This window comes from Dendrobates tinctorius, unplaced genomic scaffold (assembly GCF_039654945.1).
Source record: "Dendrobates tinctorius isolate UK_male_01 unplaced genomic scaffold, ASM3965494v1 ptg000003l, whole genome shotgun sequence".
NCBI classification, from domain to species: Eukaryota; Metazoa; Chordata; class Amphibia; order Anura; family Dendrobatidae; genus Dendrobates; species Dendrobates tinctorius.
Genome location: NW_027361671.1, coordinates 33,613,731 through 33,631,132, shown reverse-complemented (window position 1 = coordinate 33,631,132; position 17,402 = coordinate 33,613,731). Strand labels below are relative to the sequence as shown.

Below are 17,402 nucleotides of genomic sequence, written 5' to 3'. Positions count from 1 at the left end.
TTTCCCCTGACCTCCAACACCGCCAGTTCCTGCTCACAGTTGCCGTCCACACATTACACACTTTTTCCTGTGTTCCTGGTGTTCTGTTACGTGAGCTGATCCCCCAATGTGTGTCCGGCACTGTCTCCTGCGCTGTCCACCTTCCCACTACAAGTGGTGGGAATGTGGACAGAGCAGGAGACATTGCCAGACACACATCAGGGGATCTGCTGACATTACAGAACCCCAGTAACACAGAAACACGTGTGGATTGGGCAGACGGCTACTGTACGCATAAACTGGTGGTGTTGGTGGTCTGGTGAAATCCTGGAAACAGAGTGGAGACAGATGCCTAATTGGAGCACGTTGACAGTCAGCTGTAGTCGTGAACCGATTTAAAACTACCACCAAGTAGGCCTCGGCCTACACCATGATTGTCCCTGGGCTCCAACAACGCCAGTTAGTGCTCGGCAGTGTCTTTGGCACGGGTACTCCCTGTTGCCCAGCCTGGTTCCAGCACGCCAGCTGTTTCCAGGTAGTGTCAATTTCACTTTGCCACCAATCCGTTGTCCTGTCGTCTTGCGGCCGGGTTAGCCGATTCTACGGTGCCTGCAGTTTAGGTGACTCCTATGTGGGCTGCAGGAACTGGCACTGAAGGCTGGATCCATAGTGCCAATGGGACATGGACCCCCTGTAGGACTGTCGGTTTCGGTAACTGCGGCCGGCTTGCGGCCTGGCTACTTTGCTTTGGATGGGTACCTTCTGCTACCCACCCGGGTTCCAGCACTGTCAGCTGGTTCTCACCAGAGCCTTTGACCTAGGTGCCTCCATCTCGGTATCCGAAGTTCCAGCACCGTCAGCTGGTCCTTAGTAGTGCTTTCTAGCACAGGTACCTCCTGCCTAGTAACCATGGTCCAGCACCGTCAGCTGTTCCTCGGTAGTGCCATTGGCTCTTGTTCCTTCTGCTACCCATCCGGGTTCCAGCCCTGTCAGCTGGTTCACGACAGAGCCTTTGGCCTACGTGCCTCCATCTCAGTATCCGAGGTCCAGCACCGTCAGCTGGTCCTTGATAGTGCTTTTTAGCACAGGTACCTTCTGCTTAGTAACCATGGTCCAGCACTGTCAGTTGGTCCTCGGTAGTGCCATTGGCTCTTGTTCCTTCTGCTACCCATCCGGGTGCCAGCACTGTCAGCTGGTTCTCGCCAGAGCCTTTGGCCTAGGTGCCTCCATCTCGGTATCTGAGGTCCAGCAACGTCAGCAGGTCCTTGGTAGTGCTTTCTAGCACAGGTACCTCCTGCCTAGTAACCATGGTCCAGCACCATCAGCTGTTCCTCGGTAGTGCCATTGGCTCCTGTAGCTTTTGCTACCCATCTGGGTTCCAGCACCGTCAGCTGGTTCTCGGCAGTGTCTTTGGCACGGGTACTCCCTGTTGCCCAGCCTGTTTTCAGCACGCCTGCTGTTTCCGGGTAGTGTCAAGGTCACTTTGCCACCAATCCGTTGTCCTGTCGTCTTGCGGCTGGGTTAGCCGACTCTACGGTGCCTGCAGTTTAGGTGACTCCTATGTGGACTGCGGGATCTGGCACTGAAGGCTGGATCCGTAGTGTCAGTGGGACATGGACCCCCTGTAGGACTGTGGGTTTCGGTAACTGCGGCCGGCTTGCGGCCTGGCTACTTTGCTTTGGATGGGTACCTTCTGCTACCCATCCGGGTGCCAGCACTGTCAGCTGGTTCTCGCCAGAGCCTTTGGCCTAGGTGCCTCCATCTCGGTATCCGAGGTCCAGCACCGTCAGCTGGTCCTTGGTAGTGCTTTTTAGCACAGGTACCTTCTGCTTAGTAACCGTGGTCCAGCACCGTCAGTTGGTCCTCGGTAGTGCCATTGGCTCTTGTTCCTTCTGCTACCCATCCGGGTTCCAGCACTGTCAGCTGGTTCTCGCCAGAGCCTTTGGCCTAGGTGCCTCCATCTCAGTATCCGAGGTCCAGCACCGTCAGCTGGTCCTCGGTAGTGCTTTTTAGCACAGGTACCTTCTGCTTAGTAACCGTGGTCCAGCACCGTCAGTTGGTCCTCGGTAGTGCCATTGGCTGTTGTTCCTTCTGCTACCCATCCGGGTGCCAGCACTGTCAGCTGGTTCTCGACAGAGCCTTTGGCCTAGGTGCCTCCATCTCGGTATCCGAGGTCCAGCAACGTCAGCTGGTCCTTGGTAGTGGTTTCTAGCACAGGTACCTCCTGCATAGTAACCAGGGTCCAGCACCGTCAGCTATTCCTCAGTAGTGCCATTAGCTCTTGTTCCTTCTGCTGCCACTACGGGTTCCAGTACTGTCAGCTGGTTCTCGCCAGTTTCTCAGCCTTCTTGTACCTTCTGCTACATTTCCAAGATCAAGCTTTTTGAAATTGTCTTTGGTAATCCTTATTGATCTCCATGACGACGACCCTGATGACGACCCTGAAGACCACACCAAAGAAGACCAGAAATATGACCCTAAATAATATGACCAAGAAGACAAAGAACATGAAGACAACCACCAAGATACAGAACAAAAGACAGAAGAACAAGAAGCAGAAGAAGCAAAAGCAGAAGAACAGAAAGCAGAACATTAAGCATAAGACTAAAAATCAGCATAGAAGATATCAAAATTATAAGCAGAAGAAGACAAAGCAGTAAATGGGGGTGAGTCCGTTCCTCCTCGTGGTGCCCCTGGAAAATGCCTGCTGCTGCAGGCCAAACTGAACGCGGACAAATCCTGTTGTAAATCTTTTGTGACAGGCAGAACATAAGGTGTAATCTTATAACTTTTATAGATAAGTACTACAGGAATGCCTGTCACCATAAGAAAATGAAGAAAAAGAAGAATAGGAAGAAGATGAAGAAATAGCATATGAAAATTAATAATAGCTGAATAAGAAGAATATGAAGAATGGAAAAAAAAAATTAATGGGAAGAAGGTGAAGAAGAAGAAAATGAATAAGGTGAAGAAAAAGTTGATGAAAAAAATGCTACTGCTGCAGATCATGAAGGAGAAAGTGTGGGAGAAGTACAAAAGAAGGTGAAGAGCATGGAAGTTGTGAAACATACATATCTGACAAAATATAAAAAAGTTAACATAGTCAATATCTTTTTAACTCCGAACGTCTTGAAAAAAAAAATTGGAATTAATGCTATGCCATGTGATTTGAATAAACCACTATGCCTTTAATGTCTCCTCCACCTCCCACAATACATTCTACATGATTCTTATTTGTTTTCAATTATGTAGAATTAACCAACAAGGAAATAAAGGGCTTTTTTTAATTCCGATACCGGAAGTCCCATTGACTTGAATGGGACTTCCGGTATCGGAATCGGCGATACCCGATATTTTTTTCGTATCGGGCGATACCATCCGATACGATATTTTTGGGTATCGAACGGTATCGCTCAACACTAATGGTATACCAAAAGGTTTAATACAGGGTATTTAAAAGGTATAATACAGGGTATTTTAAAGGTAAAAAGGTATTCAAAACCAGGTATATAACTGTGGGAAAAAGGTAACAACATTTTACCTTTTTGCCACAGTTGTGTTCCTGGTTGTGTTTTAAGCAAAGTATTTCACCTTTTAAAAAAAGTTGTGTATCTTGTTGGTGATTTCCTAATAATGTACACGACTTTTGTTAAAAGGTGAAATATTTTGAATAAAACACAACCAGGTACACACCTGTGGCCAAAAGGTAAAAATATTTAAACCACGACAACATAGCCAAGTTTGGTTGGCAAAGGTATACTGTTGGTACAGAAGGTACCCAACTTTGGTTAATGGCAGAAATTTTTCACACTCTGTCATCCTGCCAGTGTATTCTTCCTTGAGGTGACAAAAAGTATTGTGCAAAATTGTCCCTCATTACTGAAACCGTCACAGAACTTCTAGTGGTAATGTTCTGGTAATCTTGCAAGGTGGTTTCTTCAGAGGTGTCCTCAATGGAAATGGGTTCCTTGCAGAGAACAAAATTGTGGAGTACCACGCAAGCTTTGATCACCTAGTCCACAGTTTCAGTCTTGAGGTTGATCGCAGTCAATAGGACCCACCATTTGGCTGTCAGAATACCAAAGGAGCATTCCACCATTCTTCTTGCTCTTGTGAGGCGGTAATTAAATATGCGTTTTGTTCTTGACAATCCTCTGCTAGAGTACAGTTTCAAAAGGTGTTCTGACAGCTGGAAGGCTTCATCCCCTACACAGACAAATGGAATAGGTGGGCCAGATGTTTGTGGCAGCGGTCTAGGGGGTGGGAACTGGAAGGTGTTTCCATACAGTTTACGCCCCATGGAAGACAGTTTCAAAACTTGAGAGTCATTTCAGCGGCCATAGGCCCCGATATCAACTGTAATAAATTTATACTCCACGTCAGCGATTGCCATGAGGACAATGGAAAAATATTTCTTGTAATTGAAAAATTCCAATCCGGATCCTGATGGCTTAACAATGCGGATATGTTTCCCATCCACAGCGCCCAAGCAATTGGGAAACTGACATATCTGTTGAAACTTGTCAGCTATTTCAATCCACCTCTCTGTTGTGGGCTCGGGTAAAAACTCATCAAGTAAACAGTCCCACAGCGCACGGCATGTGTACTTCACAATTCCAGATATGGTGGAGATCCCAAGTCTGTACTGGAAATGAAGTGACGAAAGGGATTCTCCAGTTGCAAGGAATCTGGGGGGAATTTTAAAAAAAATATTAGTTCCAAATCACAGCATACATACCAAAATACAGCTATAACAATTGGAGATACAAAGTACCACCAACAACATTTCAGTGAAAGTGTGCTCTGATGCAATCAGATCCAATAAATGTGTCTTACCTTAGAGTCACCATCAGACGCTCTGTCGGTGAAATGGAGAAGCGGCAATAGGTGTCGGATTTTCTTATGCGGTGTGCTATACGCTCCACCAAGTAATCAAAATTCTCCATTTTCATCCGAACATATGCAAAAAATTTCTCCGGGTTTCATCTAAGGTCCATGCAGAGTTTAGAATAGACCCCACGCGTCATTCTCTTAGCTGTGATGGGGTGGATCCAGAAACGGAGTCGACGATGCCTGATGTGCTGCTGTCTCGCTCTCTCCTTTTCCAGAACTATCACCCTCAAACGATTAGCCTCCGCTGTAAAATCCACCAAGTTCTTCAAAATATTTCCAATCACAACATCCATCTTCGCCAGTCAATTGCTCTTCTCTCCAACCTGCACTTTCTCCTCTACAACCTGTCAAAGATGGGCTGTAGGAACACGGTATATATAGGTTTTCAGTAGCCAATCCCGTTCAAAAGCCCACCAAGGGGCTGTATTTTTAAAAACCGGATCCGGCGTATCCGTCGAAAACAGGTTGAAACGGATGAGACGGATCCGTTTTTTGGTCGGATACGCATGACGGATCTGGCAGAAAACCGGATCCGGCACATCCGGTTTTACATAACATTTGCCGAATCCGGCGCTCTGGCATGACACCGGATTGCGCCTGACGGCGAAAAACTGATGTGTGAAAGTAGCCTTACAGGTTACCAGAGAGTTAGCTGATATGGGTAATACACGTCGTGCTTCACTCTGTAGCCTAACGTGCTGCCTAGCAACAGCCTGTAATCAGGGGGCGTGTCTTATTAGAACACAGCACACTGAGCTGACAATCCTAAGATGACGGCTCCCATAAGCTGTGATTATCTCTACATAATTCTTCTGTTCACAGATATAATGCTTTCAAATTTGGTTTATCTATACATACAGTCTCCTTACTATGATATATGCTAATATGTGTGATGGTGATGGGTCCTCTTTAAATCCCACCAATCTGTGGCCATCACTATGTACATCCTGGAAGTTTAGTGCGCGAGTGGCTTCGGAATTGAAGTGACCCTGTAGTCGTGCTGCTGGGGTCCTCCAGATTCAGTGTGCCAGCGCAAGAGCAGGGTTTTGAATTTAGGGAGCACTCACTGTGAGAAAGCGAGCGCTATCACTCAAGCTCAAGGACCATGCTAGATAGACAAATCAGAGGCTGCAATAATGGTGCACTGAGACATTGGCCACACCAAGGGTGCACCCTCATTAGCATATGGGTTAAATCTGATTTTTTTTTTATATCTACAATACTAAAATATTTGTTACTGATATGATTTTTAAAGGGGATAAGTCCCCTACATAAATGTTTATGTAGCAAAATTTGCAGCTTGGAAGTGACAGATTCCCTTTAAATCCTGCATTTTTTTACTTGTCACAATAGTGCAGTGCAATTCAGTAAGACCAGGTATATATTACCCAGTTTTATCACTTAAGCAACATTTCTAAAAATGGAGATAGTCTGTTTTCAAAGTGCAAAAATAGTATCTGAATATGAATGAGGAAAAAGATGTGATAAAGAGCATGAAATAAATTAAACAAAATCCAATACAAAATAGGAACAACATTTTTAATTGTTTAGTTTCTAAAGCTGAATTAATTGTTTAGTTTATCAAGCTAAATGCATATTTTTAAACAAAATAAAATGAGATTTAAGGAATGTGTCAGGGTCCTGACAGCGCCGGCGTACAGCCTCCGCTAAGCAGGGACTCACCCGCACCGTAGGGACCCCTGGGGACAAGAACAGCCGGGCAATAAAGATGCATGGGACCTGAATGTAGAATATCAGAAAGCCGGCACAGGACCTACGGTCATGTGAACGGTCCTGTGACTGCAAGGGGACGGGGTTTGGCATCCTGCTTTCAGAGGAGGAAGAAAACTCAGAGTCGGGCAAAGCAGAGGTCAGGCACAATACAGGCAAACGAGGTACAGGAGGGATAAACAGACGGGAGGTCAGACAAAGCCAAAGGTCATACACAAGATATCAATACAGTACCAGGGATGAAACAGAACGGACAGTCAGGGCCAAGCAGAGATCAAAACCAAACGGACATAGAAGGTACCAAGCAGAATCCAAAACGATATCCAGAGAACAGACCGAGTCATTCACAGGGAATCAAGCAACCAGAACACAGCACTAACACACTCAGGGGTCACCACACAATGCCAAGGGCGAAAGTATAACTGACAGGGGATGGGAGCTTCCTGAGGCTATAAGAAGCCTCCCAGAACCAATGAAAGGCCACCCTAATAGGTCCCAGGTGTGCAGGTGAGAGTCTGCACTGCGATCAGAACATTAACCCCAGAAGTGCCGGTCACCCAGCACTGGTATCATGACAGAATGCTTTTAAAGCATGACTCCAGCAGGTATTTTTTGCCTATGCACAGATGGGCCCTTCATTACTTTTGCTCATTGTCTAGCATATTTTGAGATGTGTACACAAAGTGACCAGCTGTATAAAAAAAGCATGATTTGGTAATATTTGGTATATATTAGTGATGAGCGAGTGTGCTTGTTAGTTTTCTGAGCATGCTCGGGTGTCCTCCAAGTATTTTGGGCGTGCTCGGAGATCATGTTTCAGTCCACAGAGCTGCATGATTTGTGGCTGCTAGACAGCCTCACTAGACACCCTGAATACATGCAGGGTTTGCCTGTTTGTTAGGGAATCCCCACATGTACTCAGGCTGTCTAGCAGCCGCAAATCATGCAGCTGCGGGGACTGAAACTGTTGGCAGCGGATTATTCAGGATACTCTCAAAGCATGTGACAACAGAGCTTCTTTATTCAGGAACAACATATGATAAGCTTAACAGATCAGGAAGAAATCATTTGTGTGTCTATCTGTGTAGCATCTACAGCAGGCTGCTTCTCTCATACATTTCTTTAAGATATTGAAGAATTCTCTTAATTGCATTCCAGTCTCTTTGGCGTGGCTTGCTTACACATTGGCAGAGAATTCCAACTGTGGCTGTGATATCCGGACGAGTAGTGGTTGCTATGTACAGAAGTGCCACCACTGCTTGTCTGTAACGCTCATTGCTGGGTAGCAGATCTTCTCCTTTTAACTTTAAGTAGGATGGATCCATTGGTGTTGATGCACCTTTGGCTTCTGACATTCCAAACTTGTTTAGGATTGCAGAAATGTTATAACTTTGGTTGAGAACAAAACTCCCATCTTCTCTCTGGATTTGGTTCCGAAATCATATGTCACATTTCCAAGGTCCTTAGTCTCAAAGTGCTGGTTGAGAATTTCACCTAGCTTTGCAATTTCTCTTTCATTGTGGTAGCTCAGAAGCTCCCATGTCTGGAGTTGGTGAAGGGACTCCATTTCTTCATTAGAAGCATTTACCCACTTCTGCATCTCTTGGACAGGCAGTTTTTGCATCTCTTGCCATGACTGTGGCTCTGGTTCACAAAGTGTTCTGACCATATAAGAAAGGGATTTATTCTGACGGAGTATAGGCTGAACTGGATGGACAAATGTCTTTTTTCGGCCTTGCTATGTTACTAAGGCGTCTAGCTGGGATACCTTTGTTTGGCCTTTCTGGTCTCCTTAGTGAAGGTTGACTTGGTTCTTCTGTGTCTTCCTTGGTGGCTTCAGAGCTTATAAATACGTCAGTGTTTTCCTTTTTGGCATCTGTGTTGGGTGATTGAAATTCTTGCTCTTGCTTCTTAGGTTGAATAACATGTGTAACTTCATGGAATTTGAGCGATACAGAGTTTTCATCAATCACTACATCTCTGCTGATTGTTACTGTGTTGGTCTCTAGGTGCAGGATTCTGCATCCCTTTAGAGTTTTGCTATAGCCCCCAGGACTCCTTGCTTTGCGTGTGATTCCCACTTGGAACATTTTTCTTTGGGAACATACACAAACGTTTTGCTTTCAAATATCCTGAAGTGCTTCAGGTTAGGCTTCTCTCAGTTCCATAGCTCATATGGAGTTTTATTTGTGGCTTTACCTGGCACTTTGTTTTGAAGATAGCAAGCTGACATGATGGCTTCTCTCCAATACGTTATATGTAGATTCGCATGAAACATACTTCTTCCACTTTCACAGAGAGTACGTTTCTTTCTCTCTGCTAATGCTATCTCCATTTTGTTCTGGGTTGTATGGAATGGTAGTCTGGAACATGATTCCATCCTTTTTCAAATTGGTTTGCACCTTACCACTTGTATATTTGGTTCCATTATCTGCACACAGGGCTTTTGGCATTCTTCCAAATTTGTTAAACACTACAGCAAGATATTATTCAAGTTTCGATGGAACTTAATCCTTACTGTGAAGCAGGTAGGTGACTGTATATCTGGAGTAGTCACCAATAAATGTGAGAAAATCTCTCTTCTTGCTAGGAGTTTGAACACTCATTGGATCAAATACATCTGTATGTATCAGATCTAGAGGCTGTGCAGATCTAGTGGTGCTTATTTTAGGAAAGGATTTTCTGGACATTTTCCCTTTAAGACAGCTAGGGCACTTCATCATTTGATTACACTGATTGATTTCAATACCATTTGCAAGTTGAGCTAGCTTCGTTGCTGCTTCTTGGTCTCTGTGCCCAAGATGTCTGTGCCATACATGTATACAGTTCTTATGCAGATCTTGCCTAGCACTGTACACTCTATCTTTGCTTTTTAGCTGATAAAGAACATCTTGTATTTTTCCTTCTGCAAGGGTGTGACCCTTCTTTGAGACGTTGAGATGATGCAGCTGTTATCTTTAAAAGTAATTACCTTCCCCTTTTGCATGAGCTTCTTTACTGACAGAAGTTTGCTTTCAAGGCTGGGAACCTTAAAGAACATCCTTTATTGGGATCTTTTTGCTTTGTGCTGAGGAAACTGGACAGTGGAGGTAGTCGTCTCCTACTCCTTCTAAAGTCATATAGTGACCATTAGCCGAGATGACCTTTTCTGACTTGCTTTCATTAAGGTCAGTGAAAAAATCATTGTTATTTGTCATATGACTGCTTGCACCAGAATCTATACACCATATATGCTTTGCAGATGGGCTTGTACTGGCATTAAATGCAGCTTCAAGACATGCAGAATCTTCCTTTACAGCTGTTTTAACCATTTGATGACTGTTCTGTTTTTTATCTGACTCATTCTTGCTTTCCAAATTCTGCAGTCTGCTTTAAGGTGGACAGGCTTTTTACAGACAAAACATTCACGAGTTTCTCTTAGATTGCTCTTATATTTAGGGAAATACTGTGTCTTTAATGCTGTTTCTGCTCTGGATTTGCTACAGCTGCTTACATGCTGCGTTTTTCTCTTGAATTCATCCACAAGTTTGTCTTTAACATACTCTAGTGTCAGCTCATCATCTGGCTGTGCATCTATTGCAGTCACATGTGTGTCATAACTCTCTGGAAGACCACTTAATAGAAGTGCAGCAACATTAAAATCTTTAATTTATTCTCCAATTCCCCTGAGATGCTCCACAATCTCTAGCGTGTTTCTTATATAGTCCCGCATATTCTGTCCATCACTTAGCTTAGTCTGATACACCTTTCTCATGAGATAAACCTTACTGCTGAGATTTGATCTTTCATGCACTTTCTGTAACTCATCCCACATCTCCTTTGCAGTTGCACAGTGCATATATGCACAATCTGATTATCATCTACACTGAGGGAGATCGTGCTTTGTGTTTTCTGATCCTTCTCTAGCCAATATTCTGGTAATGGATGAGGCACTTGTTCCTGAGTATTTTTCCACATACTTTCTCTTATGAGCAGCATCTTCACGTTGAATTCCCAGGACTGGTAGTTCTGGTTAGTGAGGCTTGGCACTGAGAACTTGACATGATTGCTGCTAGTGGACAGCTTCTCTGTTGCTCTGTGCTGCTTTTGCTCTGGGCTTCTGTTGCTGTGCTACTCTGAGGTTCTGTGTCACTTTGGGCCCATAACCTGTTGGCAGCGGATTAATCAGGATATTCTCCAAGCATGTGACAACAGAGCCTCTTTATTCAGGAACAACGTATGATAAACTTAACAGATCAGGAATAAATCTTTTGTGTGTCTCTCTATCTCTGCAGCATCTACAGGAGGCTGGTTCTCACATACACAGACACAGGAAAAACAGGAAATGTCACGCCGTTCTGTCTGTATCTGCTTGTTGGCATGACAATGCATGTTTTTGCTTTAACCCTTTGCTCCTTTCCCCCTAATTGAGCTGGGATACTGGTGGCTGTTACCCATATGGAGCCTGCTCAGTTCCCTGCTCTGCTGCGTAACCGTACATGTGTTGTTAGGTCTTTGCTCTGCTGCATGACCATCCACATGTGCGGTCCTTGGTTGCTGCTGTGGAAGCTGTCCTTGGGTTGCGAGGTCATTTGCAGCTGGTGCATGACTTTCCACGTGTCTGGGCATGCAGCCGCTGCCAAGTGCCCTGAGCTTCAGTTCCTGCACTGATTGTGCTGTAATGGTTTCTGTTTGTGCTTAGGGCATACGCGGCCACACTTCCCCTGCTTTTATCAGGGTTTGTGTTTGTACTTGAAATGCTGTCCCCAGCCTATTTCTGAGGGGCAGCGCCTATATAAACTTCCCCTTCCCTGTTGGGCATTGCCAGAGCTACTCACAAAGCTCCTGAACTTTGCCATGTGTGTTTGGTGTTCCTGGACCTCTCCTGTCTTTGTTTTGGTACCAAAGTCTTTGCATTGATTTCTGTTTTGCCCTTCTCCTGCGTTTGGCCTGGAGGCGGTATATCCAGGCCTGAATCCTTGATCCTATACCTGTCCTGTACCTGACCCTGTATGAACTGTGTCTGCTGTGTTATGTTTCTGGAATCCCTCTGTGTCTGGAACCTCGCACCCAGTGACTCTGAGTTTCTTGTACCGAGTGTTTCTGCTGAGCATTTACTACCCTGTGGTGCTAGATCCATGCAGGCCCAGCAATCCTGCAGTTTTAGTACCATCACGCTAGAGTTCCTTCCTAGGTCCGATGCCCGGAGCCTGACGACTGCAGTCTGGAACCTGATGACTGCTGCCTGGAGCTTGATGACTTCAGTGGTGCCTGTAAGTCGTGTTGGATGTCCGGAACCGAATGACTCCTGTTTGATGTCTGCCGGTGATTCTGATGTTCTGATGTCCAACCTGTGTCCTGATGTCCAGCCTGTGTTCTGATGTCCTTATGTCCTGTCTGTGTCCCGATGTCCCGCCTATGTGTGCCTTTGTGATCCGTTGGTGCCTTGAGGTCCACTGGCTGGTACCCTCCTGGGAGGTGTGGAATCGGGAGCCTGGCATAGCCCTGTTTCCTCTATGTACTGTGTTACTTTAGAAAACTTTACGTTCTTTATACCTGAAGTTGTGCGGTGTTATCAAGTCCTATGTGTCTTCCCCTTGTCTACATGCTCAACTGCCACAGAATCCTGGTCGCCGCTTCTCACTAGTTTGGGTAGGCTCGGGTTCCCCCCTCTGTGGTATAGAGGGTCCATATTGCGTCCCTGGGGGACGCCCGCCCCTAGCCGTCATGGTCAGTCCGCGTGGAGGCACCTGCTGGGCTGTATCCGCGGCCGCAGTCGTGACAAAATACAGTCACATGCGCTCCCTGTGTGAGTCACTGGGAGTTTTATTTTTGTTCTAACTTTATAAACAGCATACAAATCTAGCAACTAAACACTCATAGACAGAAATGGAGTTGTTGCACCAAACATTCCAACAGAAACATAACCTCCGAGCATGCCCAAAATACTTGGAGGACAGCTGAGCATGCTCGGAAAACTCGAGTAATGAGCACACTCACTCATGACTAGTGTATATGTGTGGTATATATATCCACATGTGAAGATTTAATGGTTGTGGTGTGAATTGTAGCCTGTCCTTTGCTAGCATGTTACAATAGTTTATTCACTTTGTTTAGTTAGACATTGGAGTCCTTCACCAAACTCAAAAAGCGTAAAGGTGTAGACATCCGCATATTAGGCACACAATACATTGGCACAAAGAGTACCTACAACTTCATAGCACAGAGCTGCAGGGACTTCTTGAACCACTATTGTACCTGTGTGAATATGAATGAACTTCCCTATGGCCAGCTCCCTCTACTTAATAGTTATAGTATGAGAGATATACAGTACGTACATGTGAGTAGGGGTACACTAGTGCTTATTTAAACCATCAGGCCTAGAAGAGAAACATGGATGAGGAAACTATAATTACAAAGAAAATATGCATACTTTTTACTCAGAGAAGGGAATTACATGATCATGGTGCCAAGACGAGGAGGAAACGCAAATAATTTATCATATCAAACTGAATTTCAAAGAGTCCATTAATTTGCTTTGTCCAGAGGAAGAAACCAAAATATTCGTCAATTGAAGATAAAAATCATTGTGTCTTTGAAAAGTTTGAGATGGCAATAATATGACCACATTTTGACATCTGTTTTATGGCCTCAAGCCTAATGGCCCCGTCACACACAGCGAGATCGCTGATTTTGTGATGCATCAGCGATCTCTCCAGTGATATCGCTGTGTGTGACGGGGATCAGCGACCGGCCCCCCTTTGCAGGATCGTCCAGGGCCATTTTTTGATCGTTGGTCTCCAGCTGGCCAGCACGCATCGCTGCGTGTGGTAGTGACAGACCAGCGATCAGCGACGCTGGTTTCCAACGTAAACATTGGGTAACTAAGAGCCACGCGGCTCTTGGATACCCGCTGTTTACCCTAGATACCAGCGCACGCTCGTTTCCAACGTAAACAGTGGGTATCCAAGAGCCACACGGCTCTTAGATACCCGCTTTTTACATTGGAAACCAGCTTGCTCGCTGGTCCTGATCGCTGGAGGGGCTGTCTATGTGACAGCTCACCAGCGATCAGCCTAACGATGTCCCAGCGATCCCATCCATGTCGGATCGTTGGTGGGATCGCTGGGACATCGTTATGTGTAGCGAGGCCTTAAAAGCTGATCTCACAATTCAATCATCTAACTTCTCTAAAAATCTACAATATTTATTCCTGATGCTTATTGATTTATTTTTATTAAATAGATCATACAAGTAGGCATTAGGACTAGCCTTACTTGTATGTCTCTTGGGGCAGATGCAGACAAACGTATTTTCGGTCCGAGTGAGACAAAACATTGGATTGCGCTTGGACCATTGTTAGTCTGTGGGGCCGTGCACATGTCCTATTTTTTTTCACTGCATGCATGAATTTGATCCGAAGCTTGGATCGCACACGGCCATGTAAATCAATAAGTCCATGGGAACATGGGACTAGACTCGGAAGACAAAATATAACATTATTTTGTTCTCTGTGTCAAATCCCAGTAATATAAGAACGCAAAATGCAGATAAAAGATATTAAACTCAGTAGGAACTTGTGAAAAATGTAAAAATAATTACCACAAGTTGTGAGGTGATCACACAAATAAGCATATTATTTCCATTTTATGAAATAAATATTGCAAGCAGCACTCCACTTTTATTATTTAGATAATTCCTAGCACAGATTCACAGAATAATAGCACCTGGAGATTTACAAGTGGGAGGCTCAACAGGGTTGATAAGAATAAGACTCGTAGATCTCTTACATAGAAATGAACCATTATATATCATTTAATTCATGTAAATGGTGATGTCACTGGATTTGTCATGGACATTATTTGCACAAAACTCGGCTTGGGTCACGCAACAGTCTATAAAAATTTGTTTGATTTTCATCCAGAAACGTGGAATGATTTTTATCTCACTTGTCAACCGTCTGCAATCCGGGTTTTTTTTTTTCAGTTGCTGCTAGAGTTGAGTGCAAGTTCTCGCTACTCGAGTTTGCACTGGGTGCTCGGGAATGCACAGAGTATCGTGAGTGCTGGAGTGACATTCTCAAGTCCTCACCCCACGTGTTTCATGACTGTTAGGGTATGTGCACATGTTGCAGATTCGTCTGCAGATCCGCAGCGGATTTGGCCCCGCGGATCTGCAGCAGTTTTCCAAGGGATGTACAGTACCATGTTATCCTATGGAAAACAAAAACCGATGTGTACATGCTGTGGAAAATTCTGCGCGGAAACGTAGCGGTTTATTTTCCGCAGCATGTCAATTCTTTGTGTGGATTCCGCAGCGTTTTTACACTTATTCCATTATAGGAATCCGCAGGTGTAATCCGCACTAAATCCGCTACAAAATCTGTAGGAAATCCGCAGGTAAAACGCAGGCATTTTGATCTGCAGTTTCTGCGTGGAAAAATCCACACACAAATCCGCAATGTGTGCATATACCCTTAGACAGCCATAAAACAAGCAGGGGTTCTCCATGTATGACAGGCAATCGCCACATGTTTTTATTGGCTGAAACAAAACTCCACTGATACATACTATATATAGGTCAAACTTGCCATATGTCTGCCTCAAGGACTAGAATCTATATAAATGGACACTCCAAACAAATTTTGATCCTACAAGAGCTCATGCAGTCATTGTCCAAACCATAAAGATTAAAAATTAACAAATTCTATTGAAAAGTAAATACACAAATGCAACACATGCAATAAACAGCTAAAGAGACAAGGTACATAGGCGGCTCATGTGTGAAGGACAAACAACCATTGGTTAAATCACAGAGAGGGAGCAAAAAAAAAAAAAGCTGAGTGAACTACACCACAATTAGTCAAAAGGTATAAATCTGTTCAAAAAATCCATAGTGCTTTGTAAGGTGCAGTATTGCAAAACATCTAAAGATACCTTAGGTTAAAGATGGCAAATAGCAAGATGGGTTATATATATATGTATAAAAGGTGCCAATTTCAGCCATCTTAGAAACCAGGGGTGGTGTTATCACTGCAATTGCTCAGCTTACCCACAGCGCTACCTGCCAACATGTGTCCAGTGCAACCCTGAAGCACGTTTTGCATGGGCTTCCTCGGGGGGCATGCACTGCATGTTTCAGAACAGTTAGACAGACAAAAAACAAGCAGGGATTGCCTATGTGTGACAGGCAATCCCCACATGTTTTTATTGGCTGCCTAACAGCCGCGAAACATGTGGGGCGTAGACTTGAGCGTGTCACTCCAGAAGCCACGATAAACCATCAGGCTTAGAAGATGAACATGGATGAGAAAATAGTAACACAACTCCAACATTTTTTTTTTGAAAACTTCAGACTTATTTTTTCACTTCTAATAACAAAAACAAAATGTACACAGTAAAAGCAATTCCCCCCCCAAAAATGTCAAAATTGTGGTTTTTTTCACAATTTCACCACACTTGGGATTTTTTTCCCATTTTCGAGTACACTATGTGATAAAATGAAAACCTCAAAAAGAGGAAAAAATCCTCCAAAAAATTCAGATGCAAACCAGACCGGCCTAAATGCATCTGCACTAATCCAGGGTGCAGCGGACCCAAGGAAAATGGCAGCTGCACAGGTGCAATAATACCAAATGAAACAGCCAGCCTACAATCAGGGATTGGCCGTGTGGTACACCAGTGCAGAAGAAATAATCCGCATGTGGCAGTGTTCACACAGGGAATGCAGGGCTTCTGGTTCACAACCTCTTAGTAACACCATATAGGGGGGCTGCCCAGTGCCAACTAGAATGCATCCCGTGTGAACAGAGGCCACAAGTTTGCAGAACCATTTGGTCCCAACTGCACCCTGAAAAAAATATAAAAAGTGCACAAAAAACATATCAATATATGTAAGTTATTGTAATATCAACCAATACCTTACATATATTGATATATTTTTTGTGCACTTTTTATATTTCTTTCAGGGTGCAGTTGGGCCCAGATGGTTCTGTAAACTGTGGCCTCTGTTCACACAGGATGCATTCTAGTTGGCACTGGGCAGCCCCCCTATATGGTGTTACTAAGAGGCTGTGAACCAGAAGCCCTGCATTCCCTGTGTGAACACTGCCACATGCGGATTATTTCTTCTGCACTGGTGTACCACACGGCCAATCCCTGATTGTAGGCTGGCTGTTTCATTAGGTATTATTGTACCTGTGCAGCTGCCATTTTACTTGGGTCCGCTGTACCCTGTAATAGTGCAGATGCATTTAGGGCTGTCTGGTTTGTATGTGATAAAATGAATGGTGTTGTTCAACAGTACAACTTGTCCCGCGAAAAAAAAGCCATCATATGTCTATGTGGACAGAATAATAAAAGAGATATGGCTCTGGGAAGAAGAGGAGAAAAAGATGAAAACAAAATATGAAAATGGGCTGCAGCTTGAAGGGGTTAATATTACTGCTGTTAATCTGCAGATTAACCCCAAATCTGCAGGTTAATGGCATTTTTTTCTGGTGGCAGGTTGCATTTAATAGCTACTACTAGTGCTGAGTAGCGTTGAGCGCAAGTTCTTGCTACCCAAGTTTGCATTGGGTGCTCGGGAGTGCACAGAGTATCGTGGGTGCTTTAGTGACATGCTCAAGTCCATGCCTCACATGTTTTGCGGCTGTTAGACAGCTAATTAAAACATGTGGGGGTTGCCTGTCATACACTTGTTTTTGGCTGTCTAAGGCCAGGGTCACACTAACTGACGCAAAATACGGTCAGTATTTTACATGCGTAATACGGATGAATGACCCCTAAACAGTGCTCCGTATGTCATCCGTAATCAAGGTG

At 44.4% G+C, this 17,402-nt stretch overlaps 1 long non-coding RNA gene across 2 annotated transcripts in view; it reads right to left on the bottom strand.

The window, feature by feature from the left end:
* Positions 1–15,745, bottom strand: part of LOC141089309 (uncharacterized) — a 165,010-nt gene extending 149,265 nt beyond the window's left edge. For both annotated transcript variants that reach the window (XR_012232258.1, XR_012232250.1), the window contains exon 1: positions 15,634–15,745. This is a non-coding gene — a long non-coding RNA (uncharacterized lncRNA). The remainder of the gene's footprint in view (positions 1–15,633) is intronic.
* Positions 15,746–17,402: the final 1,657 nt, after the last annotated feature.